Source organism: Platichthys flesus, chromosome 17 (assembly GCF_949316205.1).
Source record: "Platichthys flesus chromosome 17, fPlaFle2.1, whole genome shotgun sequence".
NCBI classification, from domain to species: domain Eukaryota; kingdom Metazoa; phylum Chordata; class Actinopteri; order Pleuronectiformes; family Pleuronectidae; genus Platichthys; species Platichthys flesus.
The window spans coordinates 12,873,764-12,893,335 of record NC_084961.1 but is presented as its reverse complement, the minus strand read 5'-3'; positions in this window follow the sequence as shown (position 1 = coordinate 12,893,335).

Below are 19,572 nucleotides of genomic sequence, written 5' to 3'. Positions count from 1 at the left end.
ACCTTTCGACGGTGACTCAAAGAGTAGGGATGTGCGCACTGGGTGAAAACGAAACCAGGTATTCCAAGAGGCTTTCAATGGGAGAGGGTGTGCCTGTTGTCCAATCCTGTCATTAAAGTTGAAATGTGTGTCAGGAAAAAAGCCCAGCACCCGGCATTATGCAGCCTGCATTAATAGTGGTTTACATTTCAAGGAACGTTTAATGATAGCACTTTGGGGGAGTGCTATAATTACTCTGTAGTCCGGGAAGTTCAGTGTTTGGACACTAATGATAGAAAGACGACGCGATCTCAGAAGATTTGTTAAACAGCTTGAACAAAACCAAATGAATCCCTAAGAGGGCACCACATTTACATTTTATACACAACACAGTGACACGTGTGTTGCCGTCCCTCCTCCCGCCGCCATTGTTGACCTGGATCAGTAGACGTGAACCGCCCATCTCTTATTTAGTCATCACTGAAGGATTCAACAAGTGGACTCGGTTGTTTGAGGACTCACGAACCGTTACCGTTAAAAAAATGATCTATCGAGAAATAAACGTTAAACACTTGGGGGTTGGAAGGGGTCACACCAATACGAGGGAAACCTTGTAGTTCAATCATGGGTATTGAACAATAATACAGGAGAAGTGACAACAACATATCGTGGATCAATGAGCACACAGTAAACTTTGGTGACCGCGGCGAGGAGGGAACGTCCCACGATGCCGGATGACTGCGGCTGTAAACTCTGTTCATTTACCAACAAAGTGGAGCACAGTGTGCAGCCTGCTGTGGAAGCACAAAGCTGCAGAGCGTGCACCTTGCCTGCGATCCGGTCGCGATCTATCACCGCCTGACAGTTATTGAATAATCAATTGTCCTTGCCAAATGTCAGCACAGTGTGTCAGGGCCAATCAAACGGGCAAATCTGAGCAATATCTGTCACTGCACTCATGGGCACCTTCTGTCTGTGTGTAGGAAAAACTCACGCACATCTCTAAAAAAAGCAGACGGTGTCATTTCAGGTGTGCCCTGTGCAAACGTTCGAGTTGATCGGGGCGTTTACGTATTTAAATTTTGTTTTGAACATGGAGCAACAAGAAAAGGCTGCCGGAGCAAATCGTTAATATCACGATCCAATATGTAAATTCAATTATTTGTAAAAAAAGAGCCAGCAGTTTCCAGCTTATGGAGGCAAAGCGACTGTTTAAGTGAAAGTATGTGGAGACTAAAACCATTTAAATGAACAATACATCTAATCATCTTCTAAAATTGACTGCGACATTAAACCTTTTATTTGTTTTTGCTTGTGATTGCTTGTTTGTCAACCCATGATTAAAACCAGCTTTTATTTTGAAAAGAACAACAACATCACTATGGTAACTCCTCAGTTGTACCACGGACAATCAGCATATTACAAAATCTGGTGACCTCTGCTTTTTCATTGAAATGCTGGTAATTCTTCAAATAGAAAAATAGAAAAGTGGTAAAGATCTACAATAAGAAGGTTTTATTCTTTACAACAGTTGCTGTACAGAGGCTACAACAGGGTGCTCTGACCCCACTTACAGAGGTAATGACTATAGTAGCCCGAAACACCACACTAAAGGAGAAGCCTTGTCCGGCCTTATTAAACCACTACAGCCCCAGAAAAAAACAAAGAGCCAGGGCTGTTCTGAAAAGTGTCAATACAGTTGTATTGGTTTTCAATAGATTGCATTAGTAGGCCCTACCTATTTAAGCTAAGATAATCTTCTATCAGTCCCATAATGGGGAAATTTGCAACATGTAGGCTGGTGTGTCTGATGCATCAATCTTCATTTTATCGCATAATTGTTTGGCACAACCAATTCTTTATTCAGGCTCCTATCGTTTGGGATGGATGTATAGACAAATTAATGATTTATCCCATTTGGAATTATCAGTTGAGTGGTTTATTCGCAAGTGGTTGTCTCACTTAAAAAACAAAAGTTCCTCCATCCTCCCCTGATGTTTTTCCTATAGGTTTAAAAGGACATGGGAGCCCTTCAGAGGAGCAAATAGACCTTTATTATTAAATAACGAGAAAATGTGGATTACATGAAAAGTACCATTGGGTCTTTAACTTCATGAAAATCAACTGATTTGATATTTGATATTTTTGTATCATACTATGATCATTTATCTACAAAGGGCTTAAAGCGGCTGTAGCGTATATATCTCACGTTACAGTTTTCTCATTCGCTTTAGCTCAATTACTAATTTATAGTTTTTAATAAATATAAATTCTTAATAATCACATTTTCTATGACGACACAAAAGCAAATTTATGCCTAATTTTAAACATAATCCTTCTGACTGAAAAACGTTTAAATAAACTTGCAATGTGTTGTCACCCGGTTCTGTAGTGAAGAACGGTGGAGTTCAGGAATAAGGCTTGAACTCATAATATTACAGTGCAATCAGCAATATGGTACATAGGCACACAAATACTGTATCATCAGAGCTTACCCAAATAAGTGGGTCTTACATTTCATGTTAGGATAACTGCCCCTTATGAAGATGGATTGGTGCATCATGAGAAAATATAACAAATTCAACAACTTGTCTAAGCTTTTCTTCAGAGTAAAACTTTGAAAAAAACGTTTTTTCAGGCAACTTTGATTATTATATTGCCAAGTGACACTTTGAAGAAAACCTACCCTGGAAAACATGGAAGATATAAATTCCTCTGTCTAGCCTTCGGTGTGATAAAATATTTATCAGGAATGAAGATGCTCGGAAGTATTGATATAAATCAAAATAATGTTATTTTTATTTCAGTATGAGTCATTTTCTACAGCTCAGAATCCATTTCAGAGGTTATTGAACTGCAATGCTGTGCACTAGACACGCAGACATGAACAACTCCTTTCTTCTATCAAAGGAGAAAAGGAGCTCCTGGCAGCTACTACCAAAACAGTCAGTCCAAACCTCAAACCATCTATTAGTAAGGGAAGAGAACAGAAAGTTTCTCATATTCAGCCATGCAGCAGGCTCCAACAATACACTTCTTTTGTAAGAGAAAGGAAAAGAGAGGAGGTTGAGTAAAAGCCATTAAAAATTAAAGGTAGAAAGGGAAAAAAAACGACTGGGAAAAGGTCAAACTCGACATCGGTTATTTTCAAACCGCAGGACGACATAAAGCCACGAAGAAACACTGTCCCCAGCGCGTAGGTTCATGGTTTTGCCATATTTAACACTTACATACGTTTGTCTCCTGCTGCAACACACACTTTGTTGAAAGGATAAAACTGTCACAATGTTATGGCTTCATTATTCTCGACAAATCCCCCCTGGAGAGCACAAAAGCTGCAATGACTGTGTGGCAGTAAAAAGTAGTTTGTGCGTTTGCCTCCGTGGTGATATATTCCTTCTCTTAAAAAAAAACAAGCGTAGCCGATGAGGTTTATTTCTCAAGCTAGCAACAAAAATCCAAGCCAATATTCAGTAAATGAGAAATATTTCACTTTATTCAATGTTAAGACTTTCTTACTCTTGCTATTATCATGATCAGTGCATTGTCTGTACTAAACCTGCCTTTTGTGTTTGCTTGTCCTGTGCTAATGCTCCAGAGCTACTGCAGAATATCTCCTTGTCATTAGTGAGTCCTTCTCTAACCTTTTAAATACAATCTATATATAACAATATGCTGTCTTTTTTTTTTTTAAATGAAAATGAATGTTATTTAACTGGCGAAGGGGGCATCACAACTATGACACACACATGTTCATGGTAGTTTACTCACTTGTTATTGCCCAATTTTTTGGGGGCAATAACAAGTTTGAATCAAATTCAACACCAGTGTTTATTTAGCATTATGTGACAGTTCAGAGAACAACCTCATATTTCCCCCGACCCCTTCTCACTGTTGCCTGGAACTCAACCCCTGCTCTTCCCGTCTCCTTGGCGTACAGCGCTCGCTGCTCGCACACTCTCAATGAACAGTGTCTCAAAAGAACTGACAGAGTTTCTGTTGGTCCTTCCATTCTGTAAGAATGGTTCCATGTGATGCAGCAGCTCATCAAAACATACACAGACACATGATGGACCTTTTCCTTTTAACAGCCAAACACCAGATCAGCTGTTCCTCCGATGTGAGACCCTCTAACCTGGGGCAACAGAGGGCCGTGTGCGTTGTCATGTTGGTCTGTGACGTAACGGTGAACACAGCTGACTTCTTGGTGCTTCTTCCAACATGTTGAGCACATAAGACCCATTGTTCTTTAAGCAACAGTGATGTCATTAGAGATTTAGTGCAGTGGCATTTAGAAAGAACGGAACATGGGCTGACTGAGATTAATTTAAGTGGCCAAGAGGAGAGCTAGTTTCAACAGAGTAAGGTAACACAGGCTAGGTTCAGTGAAAGATCAGGCGTGTTTTAATACACAGGAGCACAGAATCATAAAGGCTGTACAAATGTTTTGCATGTCTAACTTAGATTATAATCACACAGAGGCCCTGGTAGCTATCATATTACCCACACTACTGTGTTAATGTGAATGCAACAAACTCAATAAGTAAAGAAACTAGCCATTATAGATTGAAGTCAGTAAAAATTACAATATTTGCTTCTGAGAGCTAGGGGAGGAGATGTTTAAAGTCAAATGAAACAAACACTAGAGTGAAGTAATCCCTCTAATTTGAAGACAGACGTTTGTGGAATTAGTGGGCAGATAACTGTTGATACAGAACGGTTTGCAGCATAATGCTGCAATAATACAGCTGGCCGATATATTTTCATGAAGGAGTTCAGATTGTGAAAGCCTTTTACATTTAAATAAAAATTCACATACTGTTCCCAGATTGTCAAATGATAAGATTCCCCTTTAGACAGAGGAAAGCTATTGTTGGAACCGCTACCATAACAATTGTAAATGTGTTGTTCACAGGAAAAAAGGTTCAATGACCCTTCCATCCACTTTCCACCCTTCCTTTCATTTGAAGCACACTTGCATCCGTATCCCATGGTTTTAAAGAGCGCGGTACTGAATGTACAACACCAGTTTACCTTGCCTGGCGCACACTGCCTCCTACACACACTGAAACACACACCGCAACACAAACACTCAGATACCTATTGTGATTGCTGTCCTGGCCTCCCCCTAATTGGCAATTAAACAGTGCCCACAAAGCAATCAGGCAATGGTCAGGACAGATGTGACGCAGAGAGAAGAGGGTTTGTTTATAATTTTTCCGGCAATAACTTTCAGCTCGCTCGTAGAGCCGGATGAATCATAATGAGTCGGAATACACATGAGCTGTGCTGCTCGCTGTAGACAATCCAGCTTGTTAGGTGGCATCCTATATATACAGTAGATGTTGATGATTACACAAAGCAATATCTGAATGGTCACAAGAGATTATAAAACTGATGTTACCCTTGGCTGGAGCCAAAGCTTCAGGAATAATGGAAGAGTATATACAAAAGGCCTGAAAAGCTAATCTTATTAAATGACGCTTGTGGCTGTGGTGATAGAGGCATACAGTCCTGTGTGTGTGTGTTTGGTTGTGTGTGTTTGTGTGTTTGTGTGTTTGTGTAATCTGGTGGAGAGACTAGTTTATTTCAGTTCCTGCTCTGCTTAGTATTTTTAGAGCTCACGTTTCTCTTTGAAGTTATTATTAATTGTGTTACCCGGATGGGTCGTAATTAGGAAACAGTCATTAATCGTGGGCTGTGCATTGGAAATACTGGTGCTTAGTGACAGAGCTGTTATTGAAGAATGGAAACTTCACACCACCGCGCTCCACTTAAATACCTTCTCTGGGAAAGGGGAGAGCGGGTGGGTCGGGAGGCTGGTCGGGTAGGGGTAGGGGGTTTGTGTGGTAGCAACTTGTTGTTTATTGTGTTATTAAAGTGAAAGAAAATCCAATCACCAACAAATAAATAAATAGGACAATTTAACTTGATTGAGTTTAGGAACAAAAACAACCTGGTATGGGTCCGTTTGGTGAATATTGTGGTTAGGCCAATTCACTTCAATTGGAATTTTGAGCTGTAAACTAAATGATATGACTCAAGATTATTTAATAAGGTTTTACTATCATTTATAGTGTTTAAACCATCTTGGTTTTTGTTGTGCTTACTTACAGAGCCAGCTGTTTGGGATGTCTTCTCTTTAGAATTTCCAGGAAGAGGCAGTTCTGTCATAAGTTAGGGCTGAAGTTAAATAAACATCCAATCAAAACCCCAATGTTTGACAGGTCCTTATTTACCTTTCTTACATCACCTGACTCTCTCATTTGTCATAATTCATACAACCACTAGAGGGCACTGTGACTTGGACGCAATCATACCCTCTGTCATTTTGGGACACTTAATGATGTGGATACAATCTTAGTTATTATAAAAAACCCTGAGTGGTTTTGAAAAATGGCCACTTTTCACCATGTGCCTGCATGAGAACTTAATATTAGTTAAAACCTGTTTTTATGGAAGCTAAACTTCATGCGTTTTAAGTGCAAACACTTGGATAAGTAAAGAAAAGGTTAAAGTACTGTATTTAAATCAAGTAAAGGTCTTTGACAGAAAGTGCATTTGTCACACAAAGGAATTTCCTGTGTGAGCACTGAATACAGGCATTGGACATAAATAGTGGGAAATTGTCTATTATGTACCTAGGGTCAGCTGATTAGGAGGTGTGTAACTGCATATTGATGACACAAATTCAGCCTTTTGCACTCTTTTAGCATCGCATTACTTTAATCTGACCAATTTGATAGAATCCAACCTGAAAATCATATTGCATGTGACATTTTTTCTGTGTTCTGCTCAAACGAGTGCATTTCAGCAGCCCGTGACAATGTATTGCTTTGAGAGATATTACTGGCTCAGTTGTACAAGTCTTCTGAAGAATACAAAAGGAGTCATCATCGTTCAACAATGGTATTTTTGTTTTGTTTTTTCATCTGTCGTTTTTCACTACTCATATAAATTCTGTCTGTTTGTTTTTTTTTTCATTCATTTCACTCTTTTGCTCAACAACAGGCTGAGAGAGGGTGAGACAATCTGTGAGGTGTGTTTGAGATGCTCTGTTGAGTTCAGAAAACAATGCACCAGATTGTGCAGATTGTCTTTATACAAAAAGTCATTTAAAGTGGAATTCTGACAAACAATAAAACTATTACTTCATGAAGCAAACATTCCAACTTGACTTTGAATAATTGTTTTCTCTAACAGTTGCCAAGCGATTGCTAAGTTTTAACCGTACTTTTTGTCTTTAATGTTTCAAGGTATTGACCTTACAATATAAAGGGCCGTGATATGATGTTTGTTGTAATGCGTTATGTAAATGTATATTTTAAATAATAACATGAATAATAACATAAATGAGAGCGTAGTTGTGTTGTAAAGCTTATCAATGGCATGTGGCATTGCAGTCGCTGCTGGTTTTGTTGTAGTATTAGATTTTCTTTTACAGTTTTACTGCCTTAAAGCTGGAGTGTGGGCATTTAGTTTGTATTCTCTATTTATGTAAATGGACGATGAGAATGGAAAATGTATATTACAAATATAGGGCTGTGTCCATTATGGGAGCAAGTGGTCAAACATTTTACTTCAGTAAAAAGTACAATGTTTACTTTTTTACTTGGGCCAAATTAATTACTTGCTTTTTAAGTTTGCTTACAGTATTTGTTGAGAATAGCATATTGGTGACCTATTAAATAATTCAAAAAAATATGAAAAGCAATGTGGACATTGATTTGCTGATATATGTAGTGGAGTAAAAGTTAAATGTAGCTAATAATAAATATACTGAAGGAAAGTAAATATCCATTAAATATGAACTTAAATACAGTTACAAAGTGAATGTTCTCAGGTACAGGCCACCAGTGTGTTGGGGCTAACTTCCAGTTGATCCTCTACAGAGGCCTCACATCTCGGCCTCTATTTCCCACCTCTGAGGGAAACCACAGATTCGGACATCAGACAGTTCCCTCTTGGACTCAGCAGCACTGGTGGAAGGATAACAGTGGAAAACAACATCACACACAGGGAGAAAGGAAACAGGTGTCTTATTAGAGAATGACCATTTTACATGGCAGTATTTACAATGAGAAAATACAGAATAAAATGACACTGCAGGGTCTTTTGATGGATTGAAATAGCTTCTCCTTGATGAGAGGAAATGTGGGGGATTTTTTGCAGGGCGAGCATGATGAGAATAAACATGGAGCATTTATATGCTCAAGAACATGTGGCCCTTGCAATCAGTGCTGATAAGAAACTAGGGTGTTGACTGGTTAGGTCACACGGATCCAAGGAGATGAGGCTGATTCACCAGTGGCCTCTCAACTCTAATGAACCTGTGTTAGTGGTCACATTGGTCAATTTGGGTCGAACACTGTATCAGGTCTGTTTACTTAAAAGTCACTGAGAATAGAGAAGGTGTCAAATATAGACGGGGACGTATAGGAGAATTGTTTGCTGTCAAAATAACAGTGAATATGATATTTAAATTGAAAATCAGTCATACAGGCATTTTAGGTACTTGTTGTCGTTATATTTTCATCAGTGTTTGATTTTTTGTTCATCAGCAGGACTACGGGATCAACCTTGGTGAGGATGCAGATCAGGAGGCGGTTCAAGGGATTTTTCAACATTTTCTTTGATTTCTCACAGAATGATTATCACAGATTCTGATGAAAAAAAAATGTCAGACATGTTCGCAGGACTGAAATTAATGACTCTTTGCAACAGATCAGAATAAAAATCTGGATCTAGAGAATTAAATATTGGTTTCATGGGGCGATTGTTGGGCCTTGACGGAGTTATGCAGTTGACTGAGCACCATGATTTAACCATGATTATGGGGGGTCACGGTGACAAAGTGGCTACTGTGACAGAAATTGCTCCCATCAATGATTATTGTTGATGGCAATGTTTGGTTACCGGGTTAGTGTTGAATCTTTCTGAATCTCGGTAAATCTTAATGTAGATTAGATTTGTGAAATGATGTCAAATTGATATATCAAAAATTTCTGTATTTTTGATTTAGTATGTAGAAATAGTTTAATCTATTACAAATGATTTAATCTGATTGCCCTGGAGCTCATACACTGGTTACATATGTTTGTCATGTACAGGCTAATTGTAATAGACTCTTACAGGTATGTATCTTTTGACAGTTGGGTCATGGGGATAATGATAGTTTTGCTCACTGATGAAAAATCACTGTGTTGCCTCTTGATTAAATCTAATTCAAACGTAGGTTTGTTGTTGTTGTTTACAGTCAAAACCCATCACATTCAATCGACCTGACCTTCATCCCCTCTGACATTAACGTTCTACGGACTGGTCACATTCATCTCTCTTATATGTGAACATTTGTGTGCATGTGAAAGATGATAGAGTCGTTTGTGTGTTGGGGGGTGGTTGTCCTTGTTGTAACTGCACTGCTGTCAATCAAACGAATATGCACATTAAAGGGGAGATGGCTCCAGTTCTTGACTCTAATCCCACATGGATACAGAGATGTCCCGTTAGATGCTGCGTTGTTTTAAATGGATTAAGTCCCCCCCCCCCACCCCGCTGCTCATTTTTCATCTCCAATATTACGGCTCAAAATCACATTAGAAAAGAGAATCATTAATAATTTCCCCCCTTTTCTGTGCTCAATCTTTTACCAGATTTACTTTTATCTAAAGGGCAATTTAATGGGAAGAGGGAAAACTACTTTTATCCCCCAGTGTCCCCCTCCACTCCTTGTCCCTCTCTCTCTCTCTCTCTTTACACTCCCTGCTTTGTTATTACATGATAATGCTTTGTTCTGTTCATACTTTGCACACAGAGAAGTGAAAAAAAAAGTTTGGGGAAGTGAGTTTTTCTCAGTGGGCCGCCTGACAGACTCATCCCGATATGACATTAAATTAATAAAACAAGTGTGGTTTGCCGAGATTGAGCACTTTAAAGTAAAGTAAGTGGACAGAAGTGAAATCCTCTTCCTCCGTCTCAATTGCTTCGCTGGTGTCCTTTTTCCTCTTTCTCTTTGGAGTATGTGCATGGTTTAAAGTGTGTGTGTGTGTGTGTGTGTGTGTGTGTGTGTGTGTGTGTGTGTGTCCCTCACCATGATGCAGTTTAAATCCCCAAAATCCTTCTCTGTTGGATGGTGGCCTGTGTAGCTGTTCTGAGGTATGGAGATGACTCCCACAGCAGCAGCAGCTGCCTGCTGTAGTTTGTGGAGTTCCAACACCCACACATCCACACATTCACACATACACACACACACACACCAACACACACACACACACAAACAGACACAAGGCTGTGCGCTATAGTTTGCAGCATGTGTGCCACACAAACTTGCATTAATCCTTTTTTCAAAGCAGTATAAAAAATACTGTGGATTTAAAGCGACTTTCCACCACTTTTCCAAATTAAATACTTTACTTGCAAATTTACAAACCTGCCATTATGCATGCACACACACAAACACACACACACATGCACACACACGCACACAGACACTGACCTGTATACTCTCTCATTACAGACCTCCATCATCCCAAACACATCTACCTCCCGGGGATCAGAGCGGAGACCTTCAACCTCATCTCTCCCTTTGGGGGAGGAAACAGAGCAATCAGCACCCCGCCGGTCTCACATCCATCATACTTGACCAGCACCGGGTGGTACAGTTACACAACGGACACAATCACACGGTGCGATTGCCTTGATGTGACAAAAAGTCCCCTATATTTTGCTTTCCTTTTTTATATTCAAATACAAACACCTTATGAAAACACCCTGATACAAGATGGCTGATTCCTGGAAACTGAAAATTGATGCCCAGCACTTTGTCTACATTCTTATCCCACCGCACACATTACTCAGGTCTATTTGCATATGGAGTAATTGCCTATGTTTTGTGTGTATGTGTGTGTGCTCTTACTGTATATGTGCGTGAATCAGCTTTCATTTGTGTCCAATAAAGGCTAACTAAAGTTCTCCCAGTTCTCCACTTGGTATTGATCATTTAATTGCGCCAATTAGGTGTAAACATGAATCAGTGCGACGGCGTTGCGACAAACAAGGCTCCAAATTAAATTCCCGAAAAATAACAAGCTGGGCGACAAAACAAAAAGTGGACCAAAGTTATGTGGTTAAATTAAGCTGAGCCGTGTGAGCAGCAGGACAGCTCTGTTATGTGTATCCAATGAAATAGTCTTTCATGTGGGGATCTAAAGTTATCTGCTGAAATGGACAAGAAAAGTGCATGTCGGCTGGGGAGACGAGGCATTTGATATCGAGTGAGCATCACCAGGGGAGTGAAATCTTACCATGTGATACAGAAGAAGACATTTTTCCATATGCTTTTCAAGTGCTAATGTTTACAATTCAGGATGCTGGGAGAATAAGGATTACATGCGCACATATCTCTAAATTATTGGATTGAATAAGTAGAGCCTGTTTATTTTGCTTTGTTCACATGTGCACATCCAGTAATAAAGGAATCAATCTCTTGCCTGCAGAGGATGCCTGTCAGTCTGAGAAAGAGGTCACAGCGGGGATTTCTGGTCACGGGGAAGAGATTGGGAAAGGTTTTGTGCATTGCCATCGAACGCTCATGTTTATAAAACAGCTTCATTACTCTGTGGAGCTTATATTGCGAGCCGTGATCCTATTTTTCCCCGAACAGAACAAATAGGTATGAAAATGTTTCATTCGGAAAACAGACATTTGAAGTAACTCAAAGGTCCACAATTGCAGATCTCTCCGATTTACAATATCAAATAACGAGAGAATTGAGTATTAAAATATAATAGCATCTAATCCTTCTTTAATGTCTTGATGCAAGCTCTCTTCCATGACACATCAAACCTTCACACCATTTATAAAAAAAGATGAAATCTGCTTTGGTTTATTTTTACACGTTTCCCTTTTTCCAAATTTAAAAAACTCTTTGTCTCTCTTTTTTATCCATTTGTCCTGCATTTCTTTGTCTTTTTTGCACGGACAGCTTTTAAGTCATGAGCTCTTTGTTCTCTGCTGCAGTTTAATCCTAACTTGCAATTAAAGGCAATGAAAAGTGAACACATCCTTATGTTCTTGATATGTTTTGTCACTAGTCATTTTTTTTTTTTTTGAAAAGATCACACGATGCTTAAAAGAGCTCTAAAAGTTGAAAAAACTTTAAATCACAGCGGATTAATTAGAAGAATTCTTTGACACGGATCAGCCCAAAAAAAGAGCTTTAATGTGAAAGTGAGGATAATCGCAAAAAAAATGAACAAAAGGATATCAGAACAAACAAACACACACTTGATGGTGCTCTCTCGTTGACTCATGACAAAACAAGCACGTCTTTCTTGTTAGAGAGTCGACAGACTAGCATCACAATGGGCTTTCAATTGTTTTCAAACCGTGGCCTCGAGACAGCCCAATGCTGACCTGCTCCCTCATGCCTCTAGGAAGGTACTGGAGAATAAATTCAACCTTGACTGCAGTAATTACAGGCTTCACATCACCACCCACCAATTACTGCACAACGTTTTGATTAGTTTGTCACTGCAAACACGAGCCAAGGAAGCCTGTGCGAGCCATAACAAGAGGGGGAGTTCGAGAGCGTACACAACAAAGTCTGTGACACTTGTCAAAAAGGGGAGTCCACGTAAAGGTTATGCTAAAAACAAACCATTTATATCCACTCAGGAGCATACGAGCCAGTGCAGCAATATACTTTTTTAGCCACGAAAGCGATGTATGCATCAAGATCAATAAATCAACCCAACTCAAAAGACAGCACCGCGACGCAATATCAAAATGACATCTAGCATTTGCTGTCTGAGTTAGTTTTTTTCCCCAAAAGCTTTCCAAATTTCTCCGCGGAAGCAATATGAACAAATGACCTCTCACCCACTGCTAGTCATCTTGCCAGAACGGATTTGCCATCCAGCGACTTTGGATCCAGCAGTTTAAGAATGAGAAACGTCACACAGGCCCGAGAGAATTGCCAGAAACTACACTGATGACAGCTACTGCATTGTTTTCTGCAGCAAACGGAACCATTAAGACCTAAGAGAAGAAGCAGAAGAGCCAGAAAAAGTGAGGTTGACTGTCTGTTTGAATTGAAGTTCAAAGACTGGCTCTGCAGCTCAACTATGTCAAACTCAAAGGCCTGACTAAAACTCGACACGCGCAAATTTGCAATTAACACACCACTACACATAAGTAGCAATCCCAAAGGCACATCTAATGTAAACGTCCGTATTGCATTTATACTCTATCCCCACTTATCTAAACATCTTGAACCATATGCCAAGAAAATCCTGACGAGTGCCAGGAGCAAGATTAAGTTAACACAACCAGACAAAGAGTGAAGAGATTGGACAAGCCATTAAAACCCCAAACACAAATTCAATGGGAATGTCTTAGCCACAACAGAGCCCACACTCTCCATGAATTATAAACCATAAATTATAAACCATAAACCCGGGGAATTGGCTCCCACTAGTGTAAAAAACACTAGCTATTCTTGTTTTTGCTTTATGTTCTTCTACCCACCTGTGCACAGCCCGAGGCCCTAAGACAAGAACCAGGGGGGTGGCCATGCTGTTCAGCTTCACACAAGGTATTCTCTATCTACTCTTATATCGCCTTTTAGAACAAATTCTATCTAAGGGATCTAAAATGATACACCACACAATATTTGTTATATTTATTAGTGTCAGCATTGGACATAAAATACCCCAAAAATGTTTTTCTGAAATGCAGTTAAACGTTCAGTGACAGCTGTATCTGGAGAAGGTCGCCGAATTGAAGTATATGAAAGTCAAAATAATTATTGCCAAACACAGAAGAGATGAGATGGAGCAGCGCATCATTGGAATCAAAGCACTCGGCTGAGCATCTGTGGATACTTGACCTGAGCCTGACGGGAACCATGCAGACCGGACGTGCAAGGTTCAGACTAAATGTTTTGAATAATACTCGGGTCCAGGTCGGTGCAGTTGCATCTCTCGAGCCATCTCTCGTCTCATAATATTACATTTCATGTCATTTAGCTGACACTTTTATCCAAGGCGAAGATTGCTCTCCCCCCTCCGCCACAGCTGCCCTGGCTCTGTTTTCAGAATTAACAGGCTCCACGTAAACTGAACGTAAATTATAAATAGTATCTGTAGCTGTAAAAATTTGAAAACTGCAAAACAGCGAGACTTCGATTCTGCAGCTCCAGATGAAGTAAAAAGTGCAAGATGGCGGGGACCAGTATACACGATATTTAGGCTACATTTTTGCACCATGGGAGGAAGTGTAGACGCCTCATCCATCTTTATTTAGACTCTATGGGTTTACCATATTTCTCACTTATACATATAGCCCCTTTGGCATATACTGTTCCTAGATGTTACTTGTGAGACACAAGAGACTGAAGCTTAAATTCAGGTTGTGGGGTCAAGGGAGCTGATGAAGACAACACTCAACATCTACTGTTTTTTTGCAAATCAATCAATTTTCATTTTGTGTATCTCTCCCCTCCTTATGCCATTCCTGGCATATTGTCCTCTTTCCCAGATGGCGGCTGATCTGGGAGATGTCTCACTCCACTCCCCACATATGGAGCCCCTTCTCTGGGCAGAGAGGCTCTTGATCCCCCCTCCCCCCCTTTCAACTACTTACCCATTAATTTTTATTGTTTGTCTGGCTGGGGCAGAGCCAAAGCCAGGATCAGGTCCCTGTGGGGGACGCATCCCACTCACCGGATGTCCAGGTACCACATCGCCAGGAGGCTGGTCAAGAATGACAAAGAAACACACTGACTTGCGAAATCAAATTCCCATCGCTTTCACTGAAGGTAAGAGCTACACAGGGTATGAGATCAATCCCATGAGGCCCGCTGCCACAGTGTGAAACGCCAATTCACAATGCTCATTTTACCTCATTGGTTTCTGAAACCATCTTATTACGGTTATATCGTTCCATTAAATATATATATATATATATATATATATATATACTGTATATATATATATATTTATATATATTACTGTAATAGATTCAATTTCATGATTACACAGATAAATATGATATAATCCCTGGGGTGTTCTGGTAAAAGTTGTCAGCTCGATACATGATACATAATAGAATTTCTCACACTAGGCATATGCAGATGATGTGATGTATGGACAATATTGAATGCATAGGCTGTTGCTATGGGAGGTAATGGGAAAGTGGTGGCAATTGGATTCTCTCAGCTTATTAAAATGCAGCTATACAGAGCTTGGTCTTAAATGGAAAAAAACTAAAATGCTCGGTGCAAAGGGACAAGGGGAGAGTCAAGAAGGGACTGTGGGTAAAAGTGAAAGAGAGGAGTGGCCTCAGGAGTCATGGAGCAAAGCTGAGACACGGAGTCCCATCGAGCTGCGTTCATAAAGTTTTACTGGCATGTCAAATTTGCTGATTTGTTTATTATCCAGGCGTGAGCAAGATGAAATTGGCCAACAAAGCCACTGTGAAGAGGCGGTTATTAATTGTCGTGCACTCTCTTACTACCACGGGTGTGATGATCAAGTGTAGATTGGTTCAATCAATCTTGGCGTGATCTGATGAGCGCTGAGAAGTTACACACTGATGGTTTTTCTGTGGGACTCGAGGGAGACAGCGATCAAAAAAGAGAAATAAACAGAGTGAAATCAAAAAGATGAAGAAGAGTTGGAGGAGGAGCGGAGGGAGAAGGCTGAAGAGAAACAAAATGAAAGGGGAAACTCAGATTGGGAACAGGCACGTGTGGATGAGGGGCTCATACTCTAACTCTCACTTACACCACCCCCCCCCCCCCCCCCCACACACACACACACACACACACACACACACACACACGCCGACTGAAATGAGCAGTCGGCCTGTGGAGTGTAAGCAGGTGTCCTATGGGAGAGAGTGTACCATTAGCAGATCATTTCCCTCTCCGCTCCGCCAGGCCCTCCTCTATCATACCTCCGCTGTCAGCAATGCCTCAGAGGCTTACTGAAAAAGAGAGGGAGGAGGACATGAAGAGAAAGACTGAGAAAGCGGGGTGGGGAAGGAGAGTAGAGTGTGAAATTGAAACTTGCATAAGCCCCAATGTGCCCTCAAAACTGTGATTATTACCCGGTAGGCATTTTTCCTTCAAATCCACACATTACCAGAACATAATGTACATTTGTGGAACAGCGGGGCCATACCCACTGTGCGGTCTGTGGGGCTTGATACCAGAGGCTACGATAAAAGTCAAAAAGTGGTAGACATAAAACAAAGCTGGTGACAGAGTCGCGCTGAACTTCAAAATGCCTGTCCCCAGCCTTAAAGCAGGCAGTGCCGGAAATTTATATATTTTTTTGCTGCGGTCTGTTGTTCTGGCTGAGCGGGTCAGTCTGTGACACCTCCGCTGAACCCTGACCCCTCTGTCTCTCTTGAGAGCCCCAGTAGCTGGGGGCAAAGTGGTGGCCTGGCTGGCAACAAGCCCACTGTCATCAGCGATAAGGACACCTCTCCGCAGAAATGAGCCCGGGGACAGAGGGAGGAGAGGCTGCTGGGATGGAAGGTCACGCAGGCGACGGGACAAAAGGGTGAGAGGGGTGAACGCGGGGTAATGGAAGTGGGAGGGGGGGGGGGGGGGGGGGGGGGTGAAGGGAAACCCAAATCCTCTACAGGCCCCAGGACACTGAAGACACGTACATGCGGATACAGAGACGTCCCATGGGGAGCTTTACTGTGATATGAAAGCCGGCTGAAAAACAAAGTGGCAAGCTATAAATAACATTACGTAAGCTGTGCTGCAATAACCCACGTTAAAAAGCTGGGACTCACACATGAGTGTACATTGTGTACACATGCAGTCATGCATGCAGTTGCAAACACTGGTCAACGGGGTATCTCCTGTCTGTCTGAGCATGGTGCTGTCTGCCTGATTTGAATGCACAAACTCTGTATATGCAGCCTTCTGTATAGGACTTATATTATTAATGGATGCAACAATGCAGAACTTGGGTCCGGGGCTGACATACATTACCAATGCAGGAAGCAGTGTGTTCCTTATATAGCAAGGTGAAATGTTTAAGTTGGAGTACTTGTTGTGTTTGCATTGCCAACCCGTGACTACAGGGTCTTTACTCGCCCAGTGGACCATCAGCTGACCATTCCAAGCTGGGATCATTAACAGGATCAGAAGTTCAACACATTTATGATCTTTTATGAGGATTTGATGAGGAACATTTATGATGATGTAAGATCTTCAAATGTTAACTCACAGAGACTGGTGCAGAGATCCTTGTCCTCCATTCAGAATCTAGAATAGAGTCAAAGGTGCCCTTATCAAAGTCTGTTTACATGTCTTAGGAAGGTCTCCTAAATATGTGGACAAAGTTTTGTGAAACATTTTGTGGCTCCAGATGGAGCTGAATAAAATCTGATGATGTGCCTGATCTGACGACCTGCCCATGGTCTTTACCCGCCTCTCGCCCAATGTCAGCTCGGACTGGCTCCAGCCTCCAGTTAAGATGATAGATGGATGGTTGCCTCACCTGAGTCAAGGGTTCGATAACGACATGTTTGACCAATGTGTGCGATAGAAAGAAGTGAACCTACCAGAGCTCCCTACTTCTCAAATCTGCCTCTGACTCATGGCTGCATTAGCCACAATTAGCACAACTGTCTCAACAATGTAGGTTCCACGTTTTGACCAGGAAAGAATCCAAACATTCTTATCTCTGATTCTTCTGCATGGTTTTTCATGAAAGAAAACATGTCAACATGGGCTAGAAAAAACACACCCATTTTCAATGTAAGCCATTTACTAATGTGACACATTGACATGTCATTATATCAGATGGTCTCATATCCCAATACTCCCAGCATCAGCCCTTTAGGAAAGCAGTCTTTTTAACACATTCGCCTGACAAGAGTGTCACAGCCCGACTGCGTGTGTGTTAAATGAAGTGACACCCTATGATGTGCTGACACGGATTTAATAACAACACATATGAAGATCTGTCATTCAACATTAATTGATTTGTCTGTATTCATCGTTCTCTCCTGTGATGGGTTTGTGTATTCAAACCCTCTTAACGTGCACATATACTACACAGCACGGGTGCAGGAAAAATAGGCTTTTTTTCAAATACGCTAAAAGCATTTTGCTCGAATGTGAACTCTTACAATACCGACGCTCCTCTGTAGATTTGACCTTGATCAGTATTCTCTCAGTCGACAAGAAACACAGGGCTCAGACAAATAGCCTTCAGTGCTCGCTCTGCCACGACGCCCTCTCTGTCAGAACGTCAATGTTATGATAAATTAACGATTTGTGGATTGTCAACCAACAGCATATTTGTCAGGGCGAGCTATTGATGAGCCATCTTGCGGTGAAAGAGAAAGATAAGACGCAGAAAACGCCCCTGAAATATATCACGTAAAAATAGAGCTGTACATCTTCTTCCGTGCCTTGAAACATGCATCAAGGACAATTACACAATTTTAGCTGGGAAAAAGAAAATCATTAAGTGAAGAGGAAGAAGTAATTTGTTTTTCACATAAGCCCCTCAAAGCAAGAAGCGTAAGAGCCTCGGCAGTGTTACAGTGAGAGAACTCTAATAATTGTGGAGCAATGGAGTTAAATGTAATTTAGATGACAATCCATCCACGTTGGCTTTCGGCTGGTGCAATCTGACGACTGTTTGCAAAGAGGTCGACCAGTCGGAAGTTGGTTTGGAAACCCCTCCCCTCAAACCATTGCTATTCTGGGTCTCCTCGTCTAGGGGAAATTTCCTCCCAGCTCTGACTGGTGCCTAGGGCCTAGCTCGGAGCCTGCCTTAACTACGGTAGACTATTTCCGCCCCAGTAAAATAGGGAGGGAATTGCAGTGGCAGCTTGATCTCATATTCACCTTATGATTCATGGATGACAAGAAAATCAAAGCGTTGGGGTTCTCTTTAACCTACATATAAAATGTTGAGGGATCCAACAAAATTGTAGCATGACTCGAAAATTACACACAGAGGAAACTTACATTTTTTTTAAACGAGAATTTTTTTTGTCTCTCTCTGTAATTTATCGTGGAGTTTGCAGACAAACCTGCGGCCTCATTCACTCTCTCAACTTTTTGGCCATGTGTGCTTGTTCAGGTGCCGAGTGCCATGTGGGGTCAGCACTGCCAAAGCTGACCTGACAGACACAGTGGCTGTCCATTGAGGGGTTGCAGAAATAAAAGCTTCGACCCGCACCAGTGAAGCATCCGACACACTAGCCTGAGCTCTTTGGGTCTCTGAGGCAGCAACTGCCTCTCTGTCACTCACTGTGTGAGAGTGCGCGCACAAACGCACACACACACACACACGCACGCACGCACGCACACACGCACACAGGCACACACACACAGCAATTTATATTTAAATCACTTTCTTTTTTTGCAACGACTGAATGCTATATAGGAAAACATTATTTTCTGCTGTCAATAATTATTCTTGTCGTGTATTCGTTAGAGTAAAGCATGTTGGCATGTGTTTAAAACATAATGAAATGCTTACATTTATGAAGTCTATCTTCTGGACTCTCAGACATTCTCAGAGGGTCCTCCAGATGTTCATCTTATTTTCT